Below are 10778 nucleotides of genomic sequence, written 5' to 3' on the forward strand. Positions count from 1 at the left end.
AAAGACGTCTCTTTTTTTTTGTAATGACAAACGTGTTTTTTTAAAAAAAAAAAAAAACCTGGTTTTTCTCAATACACCTTTAAAGGTCTTTAAATTGTTAAAAAAAAAAGAAAGAAAGAAAAGCGGTAACACCGAAATATGTGCTGTGTGGCTGGTAAGATATGCCAGGTAAATAAGAACAAGAAGGAAAATAAATGGCAACATCCATACCAGACAAGTTAGAAGGCACAAAATGGTGTTTTACTCAGGTCTAACCAGGGAAACAGAAACCACTGCAAGGATTTTCAGTAGTAGGAATGTAGGGCAGAGACCTATTTATAGGAGTGGAGCTGCGGAGATATCAGTAAGGGGAGAGGGTGTGGTGACCCCGGGAAGGAGGCCATGTCTCCAGTGCCTGGGGGTGCCAGCATCACTGCCTGGCAGAAGGTAGAGTCACAAGGAAATGCAGCCAAGACAGGAGGCAGAAAGCAAGGGGGATAAGTACCCTGGCTTTTCTGTTCCTCCACAGTTTTATCTCCCTCCACAGCCTCTCGCTGGCCAAACCCATCTGAAAGCCAGTCAACCAAGGAGCCTGGGAAGTGCAGCCTGCACATGTCAGCCCCCCTGTAAGACAGTGAGGAATGGAGGTGGCGCAAAGAATGGGAATGGAGACCAAAGTCCTAGGACCAACAAAGAATGTTGAAAGGAATGCTTTTAATATAGATAAAAGGAACAATCCACCAAGGGCGTATACTTCTGTTACCTTGTACAAGGAGTAGACATGGACGAGATGTGTCAGTGAGGGACCAGTCAGAAGACAGAATCACGACAGTTACTTTAAAGAATTTAATATACAACAACAACGAAAAAGATATTAACTAAGTAAAAGGTTGTTAACTAACTGGGGCAAAAAGAGAACTCCAACATATCACAAAGGAACAACTGGAAGACGTAGCTCAGAGGATGGGTCTCCGGTGCCTGGACCCAGACATCTCAGGAGATGGTGCTGGCCAACTGGTGATCTGGAAATGCCATGAAGTGGATTCTGCACATATGAGAAGAAAAAAAAATGTAAACTTCAATCAACCGGAACTTCCAGGGCAAGAAAAGGAACCAGATACAAAAGCCACAGGAACAAAAAATAAAGGAGCCCAGGCAGGTCTCACTCCATCAGCTCTGCAGGCTCTCTCCAGGACCCATTTACCCACGGCTGAGGGCAGCTGGCTGAAAAGCAATGTGATCTGCAGAATCCTAGTCTTACATTACAAAGCAAGGGCATTGACCCGTAGATAGAGGCACTTAAAAGTTGAAAAGAGTTTTCCCACTTGAATATAGTCACACTAACTAGACTACTAGTTATTTACAGAGTAAAGATACTTACTTTAGGGGCGTCTGGGTGGCTCAGTTGGTTGCGCGACTGCCTTCGGCTTGGGTCATGATCCTGGAGTCCCGGGATCGAGTCCTGCATCAGGATCCCTGCTCGGCGGGGAGCCTGCCTCTCCCTCTGCCCCTCTCTCTCTCTCTCTCTCATTCTCTCTCTCAAATAAATAAATAAAATCTTTTTTAAAAAAAGTACTTTATTTCCAATATCATTATAGACCTCCTCCTGTTTTAAAGATGTAAGCTATCTTATCTGTAATTTACTCTCATTGAAATTGGCCAAATTATCACAATTTTTTTCAGTGGAAGCCACCTTTCATAGGGTTTCTGAAAATTGTTCATACCACCTCTAATCCTTTAAAAGCATATATTTGTTTATTTATTTACCTAATGACAAAATATGTACAAAACTTACTAATGTGACACCGTGATATATAAGGTTTAATACTGGAGTATTTTGTGACAATTTTTGAATATATCTCCTTAATGCTTGACAACAAAATTAGTTTATTTTGTATTATTTCCAATGAGCTTATAGAAAATACTTGTCTTAAATTTACTCTAAACAGGGGCACCTGGGTGGTTCAGTCAGGTGGGTTTCCGGCTCTTGGTTTCAGTTTGGGTCATGATCTCAGAGTCATGGGATCAAGCCCTGTGTCAGGCTCCATGCTCAGTGCAGAGTCTGCTTGAGGGTTCTCTCCTTTGCCCTCTCCCTCCGCCTCTGCTTCTCTCCCCTCTCTCTCTGTCTAAAATAGATGGATAAAATCTTTTAAAAAATTAAAACAAAAATTCACTTTAACCAAAACTATTGGTCTTCCAATGATGGTTAGTTCTTACTTTGAAAATAGCATTCACTCATCTTTTTTCATTTGACAAATATTTATTGAGTTATTGGTGATATAGATAGATGATAGATGATAAATAGATAGATAGGTAGATAGATAGATAGATAGATAGATAGATAGATAGATAGATTAAGACTAAAATTCCTGTTCATGAGAAAGTTAAATTCTGTTTTGGAGACAAACAGTGAAAAAAAATTACATAAAATATACAGTATGTTAGACAACAGTAAGTGCTAAGGGAAAAAAAATAAAGGCAGATAAGGGGATAGGAACTATTAGGGGTGAGATGGGTAACATTTAGATGCGTGACAAGGGAAGATCTCACTGACAAGGTGAGTGAAGATCTGAATAAAGTGAGGACAGGAGCCATAGGATACTTGGGAAAAGAGAACATTCCAGACAAAGGCAATGATATGTGCAAAGGCCCTGGGGTTGAGCATGCCTACCATGAGAGAACATTAAATTGTTCCTCTCAACTCAAAGCCATGATTTCTTGGATTCACAATGATACTGTTTGTTTCCCTTAAGGTGTTAGCTTTGGGAGAATTTTACCTTTAAAATACACACAAAACACACACAAATGCGCACACACCAAATCTGTTTGATTTTACATGTTATTAATATATGAGTATACTTTTTGGCATCTTGTCAGTTCTAGCAACATAGAAGTTATTATATTTTTTCTTTTTTAATGTAATGTTACAATTAAAAACAAAACTAATGATTACAACACAGTTTGAATTATAACTGTATTTTAATATTACTGCTAGGAATTTATCTTTAAACTAATAAAGATTGTAATTTTAATTTTCAAAAGACATGTTAACCATACCAAACAGAGATTTTAAAAGAAGTTGGTTGTGTTTATACTTTCTGCCAATGTAAGTTTAATATTTTCAATTAAATATTTTAATTGGTTGTTCATAAGGTATCTTTTCAAAAGGCACAATCATTTTCAAGAACTAGAGACCTCCAAACACCATCTTAAAATTCAGTTAGTTTATAATGCATTTGAATAAATTATAGTTTTTTTTTAAAGATTTTATTTATTTATTTATTTGAGAGAGTGAGAATGAGAGAGAGAGAGAGAGAGAGAGAGAGCACATGAGAAGGGGGAGGGTCATAGGGAGAAGCAGACTCCCCCGCTGAGCGGGGAGCCTGATGCGGGACTCGATCCCGGGACTCCAGGATCATGACCTGAGCCGAAGGTAGTCATTTAACCAACTGAGCCACCCAGGTGCCCTGAATAAATTATAGTTTTGAGGACAGCTCTTTTAGAAGGCTGAATAAGATTAGCTTAAACAATTAAAATTCTGTTACCTATATAGCTAGTGTGAATGCAAAATTTATTTTATTATTATGAAATACTTCATACATACTAACAAGTAAATAATATAAAAGTATAGGCATAAACATAGTTGTAAAATACTCATAAACCTTCCACAAAAGTTAATAGAACATTAGCAATACTTTTGAAGCCCCCCAACCCGATATGTGGTACCCTCTGCCTCTCTATGCCAGCTCTCCTTCCCCTCATCCATTGTTGCTCAGGGACGACTAGTCTTCCAAAATTTGTGTGCGTCATTTTCTTGTTTGCCATCAAAATGAATCCCTAGACAATATATTTCATATTTTATATGCCTCTGAGCTTCATACAAATGGTATGATGCTGTGTTTTTACTGCAACTTGCTTTTTACTTTAACACTGTGATGAGACTTGTCCATATTGATATACATAAAGCTGCCCTGAACTCATTTTCGTTGCTACCCAGGATTCTGTGGTATGAATATACCACAATTGATTCATTTTCCTATCAATGGACCTTGGCTTGTTTTTAAAACTTTGCTATCATAAACATTGCTGCTCTGAAGGCTCTTGAACATGTCTCAGTGCTTTGAGTATATCCCTAAGTTGTAGATTATACACACTTTCAATTTTAAAAATCAATAACAAATTGTTTCACAAAACGCTTGCATAAATTTACACTCTCACCAGAAATGAAAGTCCTGTGATTTTTGCAGCTTACTGACTGAAGAGAGTTTCTATTTCATAGAGGAGGGAAACAGGCAGACTTACTGATTTGAAAAGACAATGTTAAGAGTCTGGGGAGACCAAGGTGGCTAGTGTCTATAGAATGGTGTAACAGAGAGAAGAGAGCAGGACAGAGATACAACTATGGGAATCTGCTGAGGCTCTCCCTCAAGGATTCAGCTGAGTACCAATCAGTGCATGTGTGTAAAGAAACTACTTAAGGCTGAGGAAAGAATCACCTGGAAGTATTATAGGTAACAGGGCTCTGATTCACAGAAGACTGGAAACAATGCCTGTTCCCACTAGCCAAATTGGAAAACCTCCTGATTCGCAAGGTGTTAGGCAGAATACTCAGAAGGCTTTGCCTCTGTGGTAGGGAAATAACTAGCCATAGACTGAGCACTGCTTCAGTCTGTCTTAACAAATCATAAAGATGTGACAATCAAATTCCTTCCTAACAATTGCATTCCATACTAAAGTTCAAGAAGATCTATTGGAATATAAAAATATCCTGCACTCAAAAAATGTAAAATTTATACCATCTAATATCTAATAAAATTGCCATGCATGCAAAGAGGGGCAAAATACAACCTATAATATGGAAAAAATTCAATTTAAAATGACCCAGAACTAACATGGATATTAAAATTAGCAAAGACGTTAAAACATTTATTATACCTGTATTCCAAATATGCTTGAAAAGTAACACAGATACAGAAGTTATAAAGAAGATCCAAATCAAAGACCAAGAGACAAGAACCATAATGTATAAGCTAAAAAAATACACTAGATGGCATTAACTGCAGGTTAGACACTGTAGGAGAAAAGTTTAGTGAACATGAACACATTTCAAAAAAGAAACTATCCAAAATGAAGCAAAGTGAAAAAGAAAGATTCAAGAATGAACAGAGCCTCAGTGAGTCATGGGACAATTTCAGTCAGCCTAATATACCTGTAATTATAGTTCCAGAATGATAGTGAGGACAGGTAGAAAAAAATATTTGAGAGGCGCCTGGGTGACTCAGTTAGTTAGGCAACCACCTCTTGGTTTTGGCTCAGGTCATGATCTCAGGGTCATGAGATTGAGCCCTGTGTTGGGCTCTGTGCTCAGCTCAGAGTCTGCTTGAGATTCTCTCCCTCCCCTACTTCCCCTCCATCTGTGCTCTCTCTCTCTCTCTCTCAAATAAATAAATAAAATCTTTCAAAAAAAATTGAAAAGAATAATGGTTGAAAATTTTACAGATTTGTCATAAAGTCTAAACTCACTGATCCAGGAAGCTCAATGAAACCTACATCATAGTCAATGCCTCAAAACCACTGATAAAGAGAAAAATCTTAAAAATCAATCAGAGGGAAATGACATGTGATGTACAGTGGCTCAAAGGTAAAGATGACAAGATACTTCTCCTTGGAAACAATGCAAGCAATAAGACAGTGGAGCAATAGCTGTAAAGTAGTAAAAGAAAACACTGGCAACTTAGAGTTCTAATCCAATGAAACCACCTTCAAAACTGAAGTCAAAATAAAGAACTTTCTTGGGGTTATGATAGCTAAAGAATTTATTACCAGCAGACCCTTACTACAAAATATGCTAAAGGAAGTGCTTCTAGCAGAGGGAAAATGATACCATTTGGAAATATAGATCTATACAAAGGAATGAAAACACTATAAACTATGACTACATGGGTATGCAGGTGTTTTTCTTTGTTTAAAAGATAATTGGTTATTTGTTTCTTTTTTTTTTTTAAGTAGGCTCCATGCCCAACGTGGGGCTTGAACTCATGATCCTGAAATCAAGAGTCACATCCCCTTTTGAGTCAACCAAGCATCCCGATAATCAATTATTTAAAGCAAAAAATGATAACAATGTAGTGTAGTGTTTACAACATATACAGAAGTAAAATATATTACAACAATAACACAAAGGGTACAGGAAGATAAATGGAAGTATATTAGCTTAAGTGTCTTTAACTATAAATTAATTGGTACATTATCACTTGAAAATAGACTATGTAAGTAAAAATGTATTTTATAAAACCAATAAGCTAGCAAAAGGTATAAAAATGGAATAATATTGGATTGGATTGGATCTGCCCTTCTATCTTTATTCTCTGCTTTAATTTTACTCTGAAAGTTAGGAGTAATGTATCAATCTAAATTTTAAGATACACTTTAAATAACTATAAGTGTAAAAAATGATACAGGAAACTTAAGGATAAATAATAACCATAAAAACATCTGACCATGATGAAAAAGCAAAATTAAAATCTTTGATTTAACAATGGAAAACATAATCTAAGTATATGACTAACCTACCTGCATATGTGAAAGAATTTATTTACCATTCAGGAAGTGTGTTGAAATTCCTCTGGCATATTCAAAAGTATTGTTATATAATCACTTAGTTGTCTATGTAGCACTGTGATTTGGAGTTGAATCATGAATGCCAGAACTGTAATTGTACCCTATTTAGTAACTGTGGACTGAAAGGAAGTGCATAAGCAATACCATTGTTGACAAATAATGTGAATTCTCTTGTAGCTCATCACAAAACTGCTGTTCTCAGAGTTAAAAATCTTTACTTAAAGTCCCTGGAAAGACAGGCTTAAAAGTTCTTTGCAATCAATGTAGAAAACATTTTGGTCTTTGGTACATATGCCTACACACTGTTTAATACAACACTAGAGATAAGACATAAAAAGAAAATTCATGATAACTATTTTAAAAGAGTTCTGATTTTGGAACAATGTAGACTTAGTGAGTAATTAAGTGAATTAGTAACATAATATATAGTAATAAACTACTTTAAATTACACTTAAAAAATGCCATCTTTCTTAAATCACAGAGAGAGCCAATAGGAATACATAGTAGAGATAAGAGAGATATTTTTCACTATTGCAACAAAGTTGTAAAATGCCTAGGAATAAATAAAATGAAAAAGCGGAAGACGTACTTAAAGGAAGGACATCCAAGAAGACCTGAACTAATGTTCTAGGATGCCAAGACTTTATATTTTAAAGATGCCAATTCCCCACAAATTAAGCAGGGCAGTCCCCCCCAAAATTAACAGACTTCATTTTTAGAGGAGTTTCAGAATTACAGAAAAATTAGTAGAAAGTAGAGAGTTCCCATAAATTATTTTTCCCTTGCCCTCAGTTTCCCTATTATTACCATCATGCATGGGTGTGGTATACTTACTGCAAGTGATGAAGCAATATCAATACATCATTATTAACTGAGTCCACAGTTTACATTGAGATTCACTCTTTGTATTGTAGTTTATTTTAGTTTTCATTTTCATGAATTCATAATATATAATACGTAATGTCCATCAGCACATTATCATACAGAACAGTTTCACTGCCCTAAAAATCCCCTGTGCCCCACAAGGAATTTTTAAAATTGGAACTTGATAACCTGATTCTAAAATCATTTGAAAGAAAAAAAAATGCACAAAAAATCAATAAGGATTTTTTGACAAACAAGAACAATAAGAAAGACCTTGTCTTATCAAATATTAAAACATAATACAGGGGCGCCTGGGTGGCTCAGTTGGTTAAGCGATTGCCTTCGGCTCAGGTCATGATCCTGGAGTTCCGGGATCGAGTCCCGCATCAGGCTCCCCGCTCAGCGGGAAGTCTGCTTCTCCCTCTGACCCTCTTCCCTCTCGTGCTCTCTCTCTCTCAAATAAACAAAATCTTTAAAAATAATAATAATACAAAGCCATAGAAATTGAAACAGTAGTGTAAAAATGCAAAAATATGTACATAGATTAATGGGACACAAGATAAATCCCAAAGCTAAGCATATATTTATGGGAATATAGAAAGGCATTTCAAATTAGTGATTAAGAGTAATAAAAAAAACAGACTGCGGTGCAAAGAACCATGAGCAGCAAAGTCTCCTGCAACACCCTGTACGAGGCAGTGCGGGAAGTCCTGCACGGGAACCAGCGCAAGCGCCGGAAGTTTTTGGAGAGGTGGAGCTGCAGATCAGTCTGAAGAACTGTGACCCTCAGAAGGACAAACGCTTCTCGGGCACCATCAGGCTTAAGTCCACTCCCCACCCCAAGTTCTCCGTATGTGTTTTGGGGGATCAGCAGCACTGTGATGAGGCCAAGGCAGTGGATATTTCCCACATGGATATTGAGGCACTGAAGAAACTCAACAAGAATAAGAAATTAGTCAAGAAGTTGGCCAAGAAGTATGTGCCTTTTTGGCTTCAGAATCTCTGATCAAGCAGATCCCACGAATCCTGGGCCCAGGCCTGAATAAGGCTGGCAAGTTCCCTTCCTTGCTGACCCACAATGAAAACATGGTGGCCAAAGAGGATGAAGTGAAGTCCACCATCAAATTCCAGATGAAGAAGGTGCTGTGTCTGGCAGTGGCTGTTGGCCATGTGAAGATGACAGATGATGAGCTTGTGTACAACATCCACTTAGCGGTCAGTTTCCTGGTGTCCTTGCTCAAGAAGAATTGGCAGAACGTCCGGGCTTTATACATCAAGAGCACCATGGGCAAGCCCCAGCATCTGTACTAAGGCACAGTTCAATAAATCCTAGTGCCACCCTTAAAAAAAAAAAAAAAGAGTAATAAAAAACAAAATTGAATTCTTATCTCACATCATATCCAAAAATTTTACCCATATTTAAATGCCCAAACATAACATTATTAATAAAACTATAGAATATTTCAATAAAATATATGTCAATATCCTGATAACTTTGTAGGTAAGAAAGTACATTAGCTAACTCAGTGGGATTGATTGAAAATCAGGAGGGAATTGAATAATAATTTTTATAGTAAATCTCTGTATCACTTGAGTCCTTATCAGGAGCATTACTTTTGTAATTAAATAGTATGTAGAAAAAGAAAAACAATGAAGTTTCTTCCATGACTATTTTCTCTGATCAGAAAAAAAAAATCTATTTATTTTACACAACGTTTCCAAACAACAGTCCTGTCATAAAAGTCCTTAATTGGTACATATAGTAAAAGAAAATCGTCAGTTCATATTAAATATTAAGTTCACGTTCCTAACAGGAAGCCATATAAAACATTAAAATATAATCTTGTGGAAAACAGGGCTAAGAAGGCTTTTTTGAAAGTCTTGCCTTGGCAATCACTCACTAGAAATAACTTCCTTGAGGGCGCCTGGGTGGCTTAGTCAGTTAAGCATCTGCCTTTGGCTCAGGTCATGGTCCCAGGGTCCTGGGATCTAGCCCTGCATCAGGCTCCCTGCTCAGCGGGGAGTCTGCTTCTCCCTCTACCCTTCCCCCTGCTCATGATCTCTCTCTGTATTTCTCTCTCTCAAATAAATAAATAAAATATTAGAAAAAACAATTTCTTTGATTCTTATTTTTTCTCGCAAAAGTGTTCTCAACTCAAAAAACATTATGTCTTTTCATTGTTTCATTATAGAGCGAAAAGCCCAGTCATTGATTAACCTGTGGACACTGGTTCTTCTCATCACAGCACAGGATCACACTGACCATAGAATTTATTGCCCAAACCAGGACTTTTTTGACAGTGAAAGGGAGCCCTATTAATAATTATATCCAGGCAGCATACATCAACTCACACTGTCCTGGGAACACAAAGATGAATGACCAACTACATGCAAAGCTTTTGACACTCTGTCCTTTTTCTACCTCCTTATACTTGTTTTCCACCAGTGTGTCTTTGGACCTCAGGTTCTAGGAATTCCACACCACTAGTTTCTAAATTATGCCACACTGCTCCACACCTTCAAGGTGTTGCATATTCAAAGCCCTCTGAATAATTCAGTAATTACTACCGAGTAATTCAGAAATTCCTATTGCACTTTTAAAACCATGCTCAGATGGTTAACTTTTAGGAAGGACCTCCAGTGTCAACCACCCTCTTCCTGTATTAAGAGTCAGTCACTGAGTATCTACACTGTGGTCTACTTTGCAGGGCTACTCAAGGTAAACATGACCTTTATGTCCTGGGAGCTTATAATCTGTGATAACTCCGGACCTTGAAATGCTTCTACTACTATGATTGTTTCACACTGTGACATCTATCTATGCCATGCCTTTATAGAATTGTCAAGGTTTGGGGCGCCTGGGTGGCTCAGTTGGCTAAGCATCTGACTCTTGGTTTTGGCTCAGGTCATGATCTCAGGGTCAGGAGATTGAGCCCTGTGTCGGGATTCGTGCTCAGCACAGAGTCGGCTTGGGATTCTCTCCCTCTGCCATTGCTGCCCCCCGCCCCCATTTGTGTGTGCATGTACCCTCTCTTTCTCTAAAATAGATAAATCTTAAAAAAAAAAAAAACTGTCAAGGTTCTGTAAAGACAAGTATTTTAGCAGATCTCTGTGCCTGGTAGCATCCTCACCTTCCTTTAGAAAATTAGCCTTCCCTTGGGGCACCTGGGTGTCTCAGATGGTTAACTGTCTGCTTCGGCTCAGGTCATGATCTCCAGGTCCTGGGATCAAGCCCCACATTGGGCTCCCAGCTCAGTGGGGAGTCGGCTTCTCCCTCTCCCACTCCCCCTGCTTGTACTCATTCTCTCTCTCA

The 10778-nt window shown here is 37.8% G+C and overlaps 1 pseudogene; it reads left to right on the forward strand.

Annotated features, from left to right (window-relative positions):
- The first annotated feature begins 8124 nt into the window (after positions 1 to 8124).
- LOC114223800 (large ribosomal subunit protein uL1 pseudogene) lies at positions 8125 to 8776 on the forward strand (annotated as a pseudogene).
- Positions 8777 to 10778: the final 2002 nt, after the last annotated feature.

This window comes from Eumetopias jubatus, unplaced genomic scaffold, assembly GCF_037043125.1.
Source record: "Eumetopias jubatus isolate StellerSeaLion01/CBP00866 unplaced genomic scaffold, mEumJub1_p1.0 scaffold_7, whole genome shotgun sequence".
In the NCBI taxonomy this organism is placed as follows: Eukaryota; Metazoa; Chordata; class Mammalia; order Carnivora; family Otariidae; genus Eumetopias; species Eumetopias jubatus.